Genomic DNA, 14,021 nt, shown 5'->3' on the forward strand with positions numbered 1-14,021 from the left:
GGCAATGATTTAAATCATCAGCCCATGCCTCTAGGAATGACTGAGAAAGCAATTTTGTGGCATAAAGATGATGGTCTCCTTAGATTCAACAGTTTCGCATTTCAGATGAATTGCTTAGATGCAATATTACATTATTCCAACGTCAACAGGACAAAATATCCATCAAGTGTGACACCCAACTGAGGAATCTTAGCTTTCCATGCATTGACATGTTCTGCAGCTGATTAATAAATGATATTGACCATAAGCTTAATATTGCAACAGAGACTGAAGAAGGAATTAGGAAAACTTTAGTCATGAAGAAGAGTTGAGCAAGAGAATGCTTGGCCACAATAAATGGTCAAGGGAGAGACAACTGCATGTCTTAAAGGAAAATCATCAAAGGCTCAGAGTTTTGAGGACAGATCGGTGCAATTATATTGGGATTACTTCTACAGAAACAGCATAGACTGAATGGCTTCATTCAGTGCCATCAACATCTAAGGTTCATGATTTTAATTAACAGACAGATTTGATCCCTCACGAGGCAGGTAGCAGTCAACTTGGATAGGTACATGAACAGCACAACTCAACAGGTTCTCTCAGCATTGGGGACATGTACTGTGTCTGAATGAACATCAGTCAACCCATTTTCACCTCCTTACAGTTCCTGTTAACAGCTTTTCTTTCTCCTGGCTCATAATTATCCTTCCCTTTAGCTGTGTAACTGTCTTTCTCTCCCTCTTGCCTCCACCTCCACTTCTTTACCATAGAATCATACAATCATACGTTCCCTAAAGTGTAGAAAGAGGCCATTCGCCCATTGGGTTGACACTAACCCACCAAACACCCATCCAGACCCTGACCCCATCAAATCCTAATATCCCCACATTTACCATGGTTAAACCACCTAGCCTGCACATCCCTGGACCCTATGAGGCAATTCAGCATGGCCAATCCACCTAACTTGCACAGCTTTGTATTCCTTCTTAAACTTCCCCCCAACCCTTATCTTCAGCAGAAATATCACCTTTTCCAAGCTCTGATGAAGGGTCATGAGACCTGAAACATTGTCACTGTTTTGTCTCCACAGATTCTGCCAGACCTGCTGAGTTTCTCCAAACATTTCTGTTTTTGTTGCAGGTTCATTGAGTTGATGATACAAGATCTCAGCTTTACTGCTTGGCAAAACAAAATAATGATTTGCCTTAATACCAAATATATGAGTGTGTTTACACGCCCCCCCCCCCCCCCCCCCGTCCCCCAACAATGTGCTTACCTTTCCCACAGCCTCAACCCTGACAGAAAATACATTCTGGCAGTGATGATTCCAAAACTCAAAGAGTCCTCCTCAGCCACATAGTAAGTCCTGTTCTGAAAGGAACACTACAGCACTGGGGAAATAATGGCCCAGTGGAGTTGTTGCCAGGCTATTAATCCAAAAACTCAGTGAATGTTCTGGGATCTGGTTTCAAATTCCACTGTGGCAGATGGTTGAAGTTAAATTTGATTAGACAAAAAAATCTGCAATTAAAAATCTACTGATGACCAGGAAAGGATGTTGCCAGGATTGGAGACTTTGAGCTGTAGGGAGAGGCTGAATCGGCTGGGGTTGGTTTCCCTGGGGTGTCAGAGGCTGAGAAGTGACCCTATAAACGTTTATAAAATCATGGGGGGCATGGATAGAGTAAATAGACAAGGGCTTTTCCTGGGGTAGGGGAGTCCAGAACTAGAGTGCATAGGTTTAGGGTGAAAGTGGAAAGATTTGAAAGGGACCTATGGGGCAACCTTTTCACGCAGAGGTCGGTGCGTAAATGGAATGAGCTGCCAGGGGAAGTGGTGGAGGCTGGTACAATTACAACATTTAAAAGGCATCTGGATGAGTACATGAACAGGAAGCATTTAGAGGGATTTGGGCTGACAAATGGGACTAGATTAATTTAGGATATCTAGTCGGCATGGATGAGTTGGACCAAAGAGATGTTTTCATGTTATATATCTCTATGACATTGCCAATTGGCAGGAAAAACCCATAGGGTAGCACGGTGGTTCAGTGGTTAGCACTGCTGCCTCACAGCACCAGGATCGCAAGTTTGATTCCAGCCTCAGGCGACTGGCTGTGTGGAGTTTGCACATTCCCCCCATGTCTGCGTGGGTTTCCTCCGAGTACTGTGGTTTCCTGCCACACTCCAAAGGATGTGCAGGTCAGGTGAATTGGCCATGCTAGATTGCTCATATGTTAGATGCATTAGTCAGAGGGAAATGGGTCTGGGTGGGTTACTCTTCAGAGAAATTGGGATGGACTGGTTGGGCAGAAGAGCCTGTCTCCACACTGTAGGGAATCTAATCTGGTTCACTAATGTCCTTCAGAGAAGGAAATCTGCTATCTTTACCTGGTCTGGCTGACATGTGACTCCAGATCCACAGTAATGTAGCTGACTCTCAACCGCCCTCTGACATGGCCAAGCGAACCAAGAACAGCTAGGGACAGGCAATAAATGCTGACTCGTTAGTGACGCCCATTTCCCATGAGTGAATAAAAAAAACTAAGGTAGTTTGTGCCATGCCATTCATATGAAGGTTCTGAGAGTCCAAATCCTTTCTTGCATGTCGATCAGCATTAAGTGATCCATCTGTGCAATCTTTCCTCAGAATTTTTAGTAATACCTAGTTGGTTTAGACTGCAGCATTCATTCTGTGCCATCCTTCTTTTGACAGACCTGTGTGTAGTCTGGCCCTGGGTCTGACACATGGTCCTAAGGAAATCTCTTATATGGACTTCAGTAAGGCGGTCGACAAGGTTCCCCATGGGAGACTGATTAGCAAGGTTAGATCTCATGGAATACAGGGAGAACTAGCCATTTGGATACAGAACTGGTTCAAAGGTAGAAGAGAGAGGGTGGTGGTGGTGGAGGGTTGTTTTTCAGACTGGAGGCCTGTGACCAGTGGAGTGCCACAAGGATCGGTGCTGGGTCCTCTACTTTTTGTCATTTACATAAGTGATTTGGATGCGAGCATAAGAGGTACAGTTAGTAAGTTTGCAGATGATACCAAAATTGGAGGTGTAGTGTACAGCAAAGGAGGTTACCTCAGATTACAACGGGATCTTGATCAGATGGACCAATGGGCTGAGAGGTGGCAGATGGAGTTGTATTTAGATAAATTGTATTTAGATACAAAGTGCTGCATTTTGGGAAAGCAAATCGTAGCAGGACTTACACACTTAATGGTAAGGTCATGGGAGTGTTGCTGAACAAAGAGACCTTGGAGTGCAGGTTCATTGCTCCCTGAAAGTGGAGTCGCAGGTGAGATAGGATAGTGAAGGTGGTGTTTGGTATGCTTTCCTTTATTGGTCAGAGCATTGAGTACAGGAATTGGGAGGTCATGTTGGGGCTATTCAGGAGATTGGTTAAGCCACTGTTGGAATATTGTGTACACTTCTGGTCTCCTCCCTGTTGGAAAGATGTTGTGAAATTTGAAAGGGTTCAGAAAAGAATTACAAGGATGTTGCCAAGGTTGGAGGATTTGAGCAATAGGGAGAGGTTAAATAGGCTAGGCCTGTTTTCCCTGGAGCATCAGAGGCTGAGGGTGACCTTATTGAGGTTTCTAAAATCATGAGGGGCATGTATAGGATAAATAGAAAAAGTATTTTCCCTGGGGTCGGGGAGTCCAGAACTAGAGGGAATAGGTTTAGGGTGAGAGGGGAAAGATATAAAAGAGACCTAAGGGGCAACTTTTTCACGTAGAGGGTGGTATGTGTATGGAATGAGCTGCCAGAGGAAGTGGTGGAGGCTGGTACAATTGCAATATTTAAGAGGCATTTGGATGGGTATATGAATAGGAAGGGTTTGGGGGGATATGGGCTGGGTGCTGGCAGGTGGGACTAGACTGGGTTGGGATATCTGGTCGGCATGGACGGGTTGGACCGAAGGGTCTGTTTCCATGCTGTACATCTCTATGACTCTATGACCAGCTACCAGCAGTGAACCATAAAGAAATATTGTTTGAACAAACATCCAGTTATGCCTCTCGCTCCATTCGGATTGGGACTGTTCAGCAAACATCATTAACCTCAGGGCTCTCTGGTAGGGAATTAATATTCAAAAATAATATTTTTGCTGAGAGGAATCTTTTAGTTTCAAGTTGAGTTTTGTTGCCTTTGGGATGTACAGATTATGTCAGTAAACTGTAAGGTTGGTGCCAGTATGACATTTGCAATGGAGAGATTATTTTCCTTGGGTTTCACTTCTCCTGTGGCTTTTCTCCTAGTGTGCTGTTGAGGCTCACAGCAAAAATTTAAACAACACCTCTCTAGATCTATAAATGTAAAATAACTAATGATTACTAATCCAAGCCAACAGCAACAAAAAAGTATTGAGTGGAAGAGACTGATGATGCCGAGGACTAACATGTATTCAAACCTTGCACTGTGGGTCATCCCGCCCAGTCATCTGTCTGTTGCCCCAACCACCTTCTTTCATCTCAAGTGTTCCATTTCTGTTTCCACCACACATATGCCCAGTTTCCCTTCCAATAAAACTATAGTATTCAATTCAATGACAGCATATGGCCAGAAGTCTCACATTCTAAGTCTCACAGGGTGGCATAGTGGCTCAGTGGTTAGCACTGCTGCCTCACAGTGCCAGAGGCCCAGATTTGACTCCAGCCTCAGGCAACTGTCTGTGTGGAGTTTGCATGTTCTCCCCATGTCTGCGTGGGTTTCCTCCGGGTGCTCCGGTTTCCTCCCACAATTTAAAGATGTGCAGGCCAGGTGAATTGGCCATGCTAAATTGCCCATAGTGTTAGATCCAATAGTCAGGGGTAAATGTAGGGGAATGGGTCTGGGTAGGTTACTCTTCGGACGGTCGGTGTGGATTGTTGGGCCGAAGGGCCTGCTTCCATACTGTAGGGAATCTAATCTAAAAAAATCTAATTTAACTACTTTCAGGCTGTCAGAAACATTCTCATAAACACCTTACGGAATTCATTGGCGACTATCTCATGTAACCAATCTCTGACGACTTGTTGTACATCATGTCAGATCAATGGAAAATTCCATTAGAGTTGAGGCAAATATTTAATAGCCCAGCCCTAACATTTTGGAGAGGGTTTAGGAAAGATTTATCAGGATACTGCCAGGACAGGAGGGTTTGAGTTATCAGGATAGGCTGGGACGTTTTACTGGAGTTTAAGAGGGTGAGGGGATGACATTTTCGAGGTTTATAAAATCACGAGGGGCATAGATAAAGTGAATAACAAGGGGTTTTTGTCATAGGGTGGGTGAGTTCAAAGCCAGGCGGCATATTTTTAAGGTCAAAAGTCACATGACACCACATTATGAGATTTAAAAGGGATGTGAGAAACAATTGTTTTTGCACAGAGGGTGGTTTGTATGTGGAATGAGCTGCCAGAGGAAATGGTAGATGCAGGTACAGTTACAACATTTAAAAGACATTTGGACAGCTACGTGAAGAAGAAATGCTTACAGTATATGGACCAAACTCAGGCAAATGGGACTAGAATAGTTTGGGAAACCTGATCAGCATGAACGAGTTGTACTGAAGGGTTTGTTTCCATGCTGTATGACGCTATGACTCTAAAGCAGAAGTCAAATTTTCTCCTACTGTCAAATTTCTTGTTTTAATACAACTGATTTGTTCTAATTACAAGGCTAATGTGGATCAATAAGCTAATAAGCTTGCACCTAAATTAAGTTTCTTAATGGATTCAGGTCTCTTACTGTTTCCATGTCACCTCAACTCCCTACTAATGTCAATCCATTTCGAAAAGAATCTGCTGTTTGTACTGAATGCTGACATGTCATATGTTATTATGTTCCATTGGAACATAAGAATAGGAGGAGACATGTCAGGGCTTCTGGACTGCTATGCCATTCAATATTTATGGCTGATTTTAACTTTAAACTCTATCTAGCCTTCCTGCTATCAGTATCCCATAATAACGTTGCAGAACAAAAATTCCGACATTTTCAACTGCCTCACAGTCTCGAATGCCATACTTAGATGAAAGATTCTGTTTCCTTCAACCTGTTGTGTAACAAATTGCTTCTTAGCATTGCTGAACACACTTTCTTGAGTTATAGTGCCATACCTACTCTCCTTTAACTCCTCAACAGGAAATAATTTCTCTTTCCAAATGCTGTTGATTCCTTTGAATCATTTAAATATTCTTAGTACCTTAACTATCTTTATAATCTTTGAAAAGGGATGCTTTATAATTGAGTTTAATTAAATTCAGATTGAATGCTTCCAGTTTCTTTAGTTAAAAGTCACACGACACCAGGTTATAGTTCAACAGGTCTATTTGGAAGCACTAGCTTTCGGAGCATTGCTTCTTCATCAGGTGGTTCATCATAACCTTCATCACAAACTCCTGATATAGCACAGGTGGGTTACTCTTCAGAGGGTCAGCGTGGACTTGTTGGGCCGAAAGGCCTGTTTCCATTATGTAGGGAATCTAATCATTTAAAAGCTTTTCACGCAGCGAGTAGCTAAGATCTGCAAGGCATTGTCTAAAACGATGGTGGAGGCAAGTTCAATTGAGGCATTCCAAAGGGAATTAGATCATTATCAGAAGAGGAAAAACAAATGGGATTACAGAGAGGATGTCGGAGAGTGGCACTGACTGAAATGCTGATTTGGCAAGCTGGTGCATACATGCTGCTCTGAATCCTTTTGTACTGTAATTATTCTGTGATTACTGTCCTATTTTGCCTTACACAATTATACCTATTGTCATTTAAGTAATTTTGTCAATTGTGTGCGTAAAATGCCAGGGCATAATAGGCTATGGACTAATTGCTTGTGCATGGGATTTGTGTAGCATGGTGTTTGGTGATTGGCATCGATATGGTGGGCCAAAGAACCTGTTTTTGTGCTGGATAACTCTATGACTCCATTTAATCACTCCTTCCATCCAACCAAGCTGTCAATAATCTTTTCGATTGCAATTTCCTGAACGCTACACTGTCATTTTGCTTGCTTCTGAACTTGCTTGTTACATTTCTAAGTAGTCAGTACTGATGAAACGTTGTTGACCTAATGCATTGTTCAGAATATGTCGGTGAGACTGGTGCACATTGCTCAGCCATTTGGCAAATCCCTCCCGACACATTCTCAGGCTCTCTAGCAAACACAGTAATTGCTGTCAGCACTCCTGTCCATTTAATGAATGGGTTGAAACACAATAGTACCATCAGGGCCATTGGCACCTCACCGCTCCCCCAAACCCAGAGTGGTGCCTCATCGGAAGGACGTCATGGAAACAGACTGCTATCCCAATGTGAAAAATGAATCTGGGAGAGCCAAGGACAATCAGGCCAGCGTCATCATGAGGGAGGGTGCTGGTGAAGGCAGTACCCCCTGCCGCTGCACCCTCCCACCCACCTCCCCCCACCTCTCCCTCACTACCCCTCCACCCCACCAAACCAGAGCACAGAGCTAGGCTCCCATGGTCACTTTCTCCTCTGGGTGAAGGCGCAACCTACCATTGGTGAAATGTAGGAAGATGACCTTAATCGGGCACATTTATTAAGTCATGAGTATGTCACCGACAGGGCCAGCATTAATTCTCCATCCTTAATTGCTCTTGTACAGAGTTGGTGTGTTATGGCCATTTCAAGTAGCAACCAATTGTCAGCCACTTTGTTGTGGGTCTGGAATCAGATTGGGCCAGACTACCTAATGGTGGTGGATAGCTTTGCCTATCTAGTCAACCAGGTAACAGTATTTTCTGTTTTTAGTTCTGGTTTCCAGCATCTGCAGTGTTTTGCTTTTACATGGTCTATCATGTTTCAGCAATCTTCTTTCAGCGTCACTTGCTGTGTAGCACCTATCGGAATGAAGAACTCTACATTACATCTGAATTCTGCTCAAATTCACTGTGTAGAAGAGCAGTAATGACATTGTAATTCAAATGGATTTAAAATAATCAAGTAAGTATAGTTGAAAGTCATTTTCCAGGTACATTTAATTCAAAGACCACAGACTGGTTATCTGAAACAAAATGTTCTCAGGCTGCAAAAATGTAACAAGTTGTTTCAAAGAAATAGTAAAAATGGCTGAATGTGTTTCTGGCATTAAATTCCTATTTCCATTCCTATTGTGATTTTTGACACTTTCTGTGTTAGTAGAGATCAAAATTCCTTTTCCTATCTGACTTATTCTCTAAGGTGGGGAGCCCAGTATAGGCTTATCATCTTTTCTTTAAATAACAAGTTAAGACAATATCAATTTAAATATTTTTTTCAAAGGCCCACTATACCATTTAGATTAAAATGCACCCAAAACTCAAAACTAAAATATTCAGGTCTGACTGTATGAGGTTTCCCAATAGTTCACTGTGGCAATTCTGCCATCGAACATGAGACTGCACCATGCAATTTGGGAAGGTCATATACTAAGACCGCTAATTCTATTGAGGTAGCAGTTGAAGTGGTTTGATCTGAGCATGGAACTAAAGAAAATCAGGCCCCTAATGGCAGCTGAGTGACCTCTGCTGGATGATAATGTACAAACACTGGATGTTCACACAGTGGAGCTTGGCTGTGATTTAGCACTGACTGTCAGACCAGGTTTCCATGTCACAGACTCAACTCATTGTCCATTTGACACTAATTCAGGGGCATTCTCTCCAATAGCCAACGTTTGTTGAAACACTCACAAACCTGGTCCCTTGAACCTGAACACAATCTCTCAGACTGTTATAGTCTTGCAGATTACTCATCTCTGTGAGCGTCAGTGATATTTGAGGAGAACTTGTATCTCTTTCCAACACAGGCTTCTTATCGATTTGTCCCTACTGAAGCCCATTTGTATGGCAATGTGTACCACGCGGACCTTTTACCCAGGTAGCAATTCTAATCATCTGTCTCTAGATCCCCAACTTCATGCTATCTTGGAATTAAATAGACTTTGACTTGATTTGATTTGATTTATCATTGTCACGTGTACCTAAGTACAGTGAAAAGTTTCATTTTGTGTGCAGTACAAACAGATCTTAGCATACAGAGATTATAGGGTGATTTGACAGAGTGAGGAATAGAAAGTGACAGCTGCAGAGGAGGTGCACAAAACCATGATCAACATTCAACCTGAAATTTCAGAGTTCTATTCAGAAGTCTCATAACAACAGAGAAGAAGCTGTTCTTAAATCTGTTGGTCCACATGTTTAAGCTTTTGTACCTACTGCCTGACAAGAGCTTGGAAGAGATTGTAAGGTGGGGGGGAGGGGTTTTTTGATGATGTTGGCTGCCATTCCAAGGCATTGGGAAGTGTACATGGACTCAATGGGTGGAAGATTGGCTTGTGTCTTGGACTGGGTGGTGTTCATAACTCCCTGTAGTTTCTGACAGCTTAAAGTACGATTTACACAACATGACATTCCTAACACCTCATTACGACTTGAAGACTAACATTATATCCACCATTAACACAGCTGCTCGGGTTATTGCTTACAGTTGTGAATGTCTTGCACTTTCTTTCTAACAAGACAACCTGAAACCTCGCCCCCACCTTTAATATCTGGCCACACAAACCTGTTACCAGGAGAACTTAGAGTTTACGTCATTGTTGCTCATTCCTCCATTGTGCACCAACTTAAGGACAGCCTCAGATAATCATATTTATAACATAAAGTGCAGCTGGAAGAACACCGGGGAATACGTGAAATCAATCAGGAGGCTGTATATTATATAATCCTTTGGTGTGTCGTGGTCAATCTGTATCCCCAATTCTACCTGTCCATGACCATCCTAGCCCACTTGGAAGCAAGTCTGTTGAGCTCACTTATGCCACCACTTTGTGTTCATTCTCCCAGCATAATGGGGGTTAAACATTTTATTACGGTGGATTCCAACTGTACAAATGCAATGCCAAGACTATCCATTCATGGTGGGACTGAAAGGAATGTTCAGCCCAATCACTTGTTCACATATTCAAATGTGCAGGTGGTTGATAGATAAAGCCAAGGAACAACCATGTTTCCATTTGTTCAAATTGTCAAAATTGTTCAAATATTTCCCTGCTGCTTCATTATTTTTTTCTTTCAACGTACTTGATTCTGAAACATGAGTTCCTAATCATAAGGAGCAATGGCACAGCCACATTAGAAAGCTGCCTATCTTTTGGATTCTCATTAAAGTGGTAGGACTGATAGATACTTGAAAAAAAAACACCATCCAAGCAACAAAGTAAATGCTGGCAATAGTTACTACACATTATGGTGCTCTGTCATTCTTACTGGCGCAAGGTTTTTTCCAACGTTGTTGCACTACAGTCTTGGATAAAATGCCTTGCATAGATTTTTCGTAATTAATCTGAATTACCATCAAAACTTAGCAATTTCTGCCAATCTTACAATTTTCCAACTTTTTTTAATGTTAAATGACAATTTACCATGTCATACTTCCCATTGTTTTTAATGTGCCAGAGAAACAGAATTTGCTGGAAAAGCTCAGCAGGTGTGGCGAGAAAGCAGAGTTGTTAACACTTCAGGTCCAGTGACCCTTCTTCAGAACTGATGGTAGCGAGGAAAACAATGGTTTTTACACTGACCATGGGGTGGGGGGAGGGGGGGAAAGAGTAAATCAGACATGGAGATAATGCCCAAAGAGAGGGAAAGACAGTTGGATAAACTAGTGGTTAAAGGTCAGCCTTGGGGAATGAATAGCTGCTAATGGTGGACTGTTCGGGACTGAGAGTGGGTAGTGTGTTGCTGAAAATGTGTTGCTGGAAAAGCGCAGCAGGTCAGGCAGCATCCAAGGAACAGGAGGATTGACGTTTCGGGCATAAGCCCTTCTTCAGTGTGTGGTCGTAGTCCATGTGATGCCAAGGCCTGGTGTGTAGGAGTAGGGGAAAACAGAGAAAGACGCCCAAGCCCTAAAATTATTGATTTCAATATTAAGTCCAAAAGGCTGCAGGGTTCCCAAGCAGAAAATGAGGCTTGGAAGAAAAGTCCCGCATTAGCATCTGCTGTCATTGTTTTTACCTAGTTGATTTTAACTCTACTGCGAATCCTCTTGCAAGGATACCTGCCTCAAAGAAGTTTTCCTCCTCTCGCTACAAGAATCTCAGGGAGTCCCTCTCCCACTGCAACTCCCAGGTCATTTCCTCTGTCCTGAAGCTCTTCAACCATGTCCTGAAACAAACTCACTACCACAGCCACATTTGCTTCCTCAGTGCCTGCCTCCATAACCAACTCATCCTACACGGACTCTGGACCACTTTTCAACCAGCAGAGTTCGGACCCGAACAGGACAAACAGTACAGACTACAGATTCAAAAACACTAGCAACAGTTCTCCTTCAAGATCCTCTGCTCCACGCTTGCAGCAATGCGCCGGCACCTAACCTCTCTACAGTCAGCCCTACCCCAGCTGAGGGCCACACTCTCTCAGAATTGCAAAGGATCCACTCTGTACTACATCCTCAGGAGAATTCATACTCTCAACAAACAGTATTTCAACTCCATCTCAAACTTCAAAAACTGTAAGTACAACAACCTTTTATCTACCCACCTCCATAACCAGCACTCCTCAAACAATCCAGAAGATTTCCCCAGCCTCTGGAACTACTTTGATGCCATGAGCCATGCGGCTGGTGCAGCTGCCACCCCCATGCTGAGTGATAATGTCACTTCCGCCCCCATCATGGCCACTCCCACAACCACTTCTGCCCCTCACATTTCCTCATGTATCACACGTGACATCACGTCTGCCCCTTACGTCATCGCTGATGTCACATGCTCAGTGACTTCCGCCACCCCTACTGCTGTGGTCACCACCACTTCCGCCTTCACCAGCACCACTCACCTGCATTCTGCTGACATGTCCCCCACAGATCCCACTGTCACCATTCCCGGCCCCAAGAACCCTAAGGGGAACACCACCCCTGCTCAATACTCCACCCCCATTCGCCCCACCATCACACCCACTCCAGCTACTGGCTCCGCCCCCACTCCCAGCTCCATACCAACACCAGACCCCAGCTCCCAGCCCTGCCGAGTTTTCACCATCCCTTGACACCTTCCCCTCACTGATGACGAACGATCAGTCCTCAGCAAAGGACTCACCTTCATCCCCCTCCGTCCACGCATCAATGAATTTAATACACGCCGTGACGTCGAACAATTCTTCCGCCTCTGAGCTTACTTTCACAATCAGGACTCCCGCCCACCTTCCAAGGACCCCTTCGCCCACCTCCAACACACTGCATCCACCTGGACACCCCGCACTGGCCTATTACCTGCCCTCGACCTCTTCATTTCCAACTGCCGCCGGGACATTAACCGCCTCAACCTGTCGTCCCCCCTCCCCCACTCCAACCTCTCACCCTCACAACGCACAGCCCTCCAATCCCTCTGCTCCAATCCTGACCTCACCATCAAGACAGCAGATAAAGGTGGCACAGTGGTAGTCTGGCGCACTGACCTCTACACCACTGAAGTCAAACGCCAACTCGAGGACACCTCTTCCTACCGCCCCCTCGACCATGACCCCACCCCCCATCACCAAACCATCATTTCCCAGACCACACAGAACCTCATCACCTCAGGAGATCTCCCACCCACAGCTTCCAACCTCATAGACCGGGAACCCCGCACTGCCCAGTTCTACCTCCTTCCCAAGATCCAAAAGCCTGACCACCCTGGCTGACCCATTGTCTCAGCATGCTCCTGCCCCACTGAACTCATCTCTACCTACCTCGACACAGTCCTATCCGCTAGTCCAGGAACTCCCCACATATGTTCGAGACACCACCCACGCCCTCCACCTCCTCCAAGACTTCCGTTTCCCCGGCCCCCAATGCCTCATCTTCACCATGGATATCCAATCCCTCTACACCTCCATCTACCATAACTAGGGCCTCCAAGCCCTCTGTTTTTTGCTCTCCCGATGTCCCCAACAGTACCCTTCCATCGACACTCTCATTCATTTGGCCGAACTGGTCCTCACCCTTAACAACTTCTCCTTTGAATCCTCCCACTTCTTCCAGGCCAAAGGGGTAGCCATGGGCCCCAACTATGCCTGTCTCTTTGTTGGCTACTCCCACAGCTACCTGGATTATACCTCTTCCTTTTACTACCTCTTGCAAAAATGCCATCCTGTATTCCCAATTACTCCACCTTCGCCGTATCTGCTCCCAGGAGGACAAGTTCCACCACAGAACACACCAGATGGCTTCCTTCTTTACAGACTGCAGTTTCCCTTCCCATGTGGTTAAAGATGCCCTCCAATGCATCTCGTTCACATCCCGCACCTGCACCCTCAGACCCCACCCCTCCAACCGTAACAAGGACAGAACGCCCCTGGTGCTCACCTTCCACCCTACCAACCTTCGCATAAACCAAATCATCCGCCAACATTTCTGCCACCTCCAAAAAGACCCCACAACCAGGGATATATTTCCCTCCCCACCCCTCTCCGCCTTGTGCAAAGACCGTTCCCTCCGTGACTACCTGGTCAGGATCACGCCCCCCTACAAGCCACCCTCCCATCTTAGCACCTTCCCCTGCCACCGCAGGAACTGTAAAACCTGTGCCCACACCTCCTCCCTCACCTCCATCCAAGGCCCTAAAGGAGCCTTCCACATCCATCAAAGTTTTACTTGCACATCCACTAATATCATTTATTGTATCCGTTGCTCCCGATGCGGTCTCCTGTACATTGGGGAGACTGGACGCCTCCTAGCAGAGCGCTTTAGGGAACGTCTCTGGGACACCCGCACCAATCAACCACACTGCCCAGTGGCCCAACATTTCAACTCCCCCTCCCACTCTACCGAGGACATGGAGGTCCTGGGCCTCCTTCACCACCGCTCCCTCACCAACACACGCCTGGAGGAAGAACGCCTCATCTTCTGCCTCGGAACACTTTAACCCCAGGGCATCAATGTGGACTTCAACAGTTTCCTCATTTCCCCTTCCCCCAGCTCACCCTAGTTCCAAACTTCCAGCTCAGCACTGTCCGCATGACTTGTCCACCTATCCACTCCACCCTCCTCCACCCCTGACCTATCACCTTCA

General features: G+C 45.1%; 1 protein-coding gene across 5 annotated transcripts in view; it reads right to left on the reverse strand.

Moving 5' to 3' along the window:
- Positions 1–14,021, reverse strand: part of dpp6a (dipeptidyl-peptidase 6a) — a 1,516,786-nt gene that overhangs the window by 870,506 nt on the left and 632,259 nt on the right. The window lies entirely within an intron of this gene.

The sequence above is a fragment of the Chiloscyllium punctatum genome, chromosome 8 (assembly GCF_047496795.1).
Source record: "Chiloscyllium punctatum isolate Juve2018m chromosome 8, sChiPun1.3, whole genome shotgun sequence".
In the NCBI taxonomy this organism is placed as follows: domain Eukaryota; kingdom Metazoa; phylum Chordata; class Chondrichthyes; order Orectolobiformes; family Hemiscylliidae; genus Chiloscyllium; species Chiloscyllium punctatum.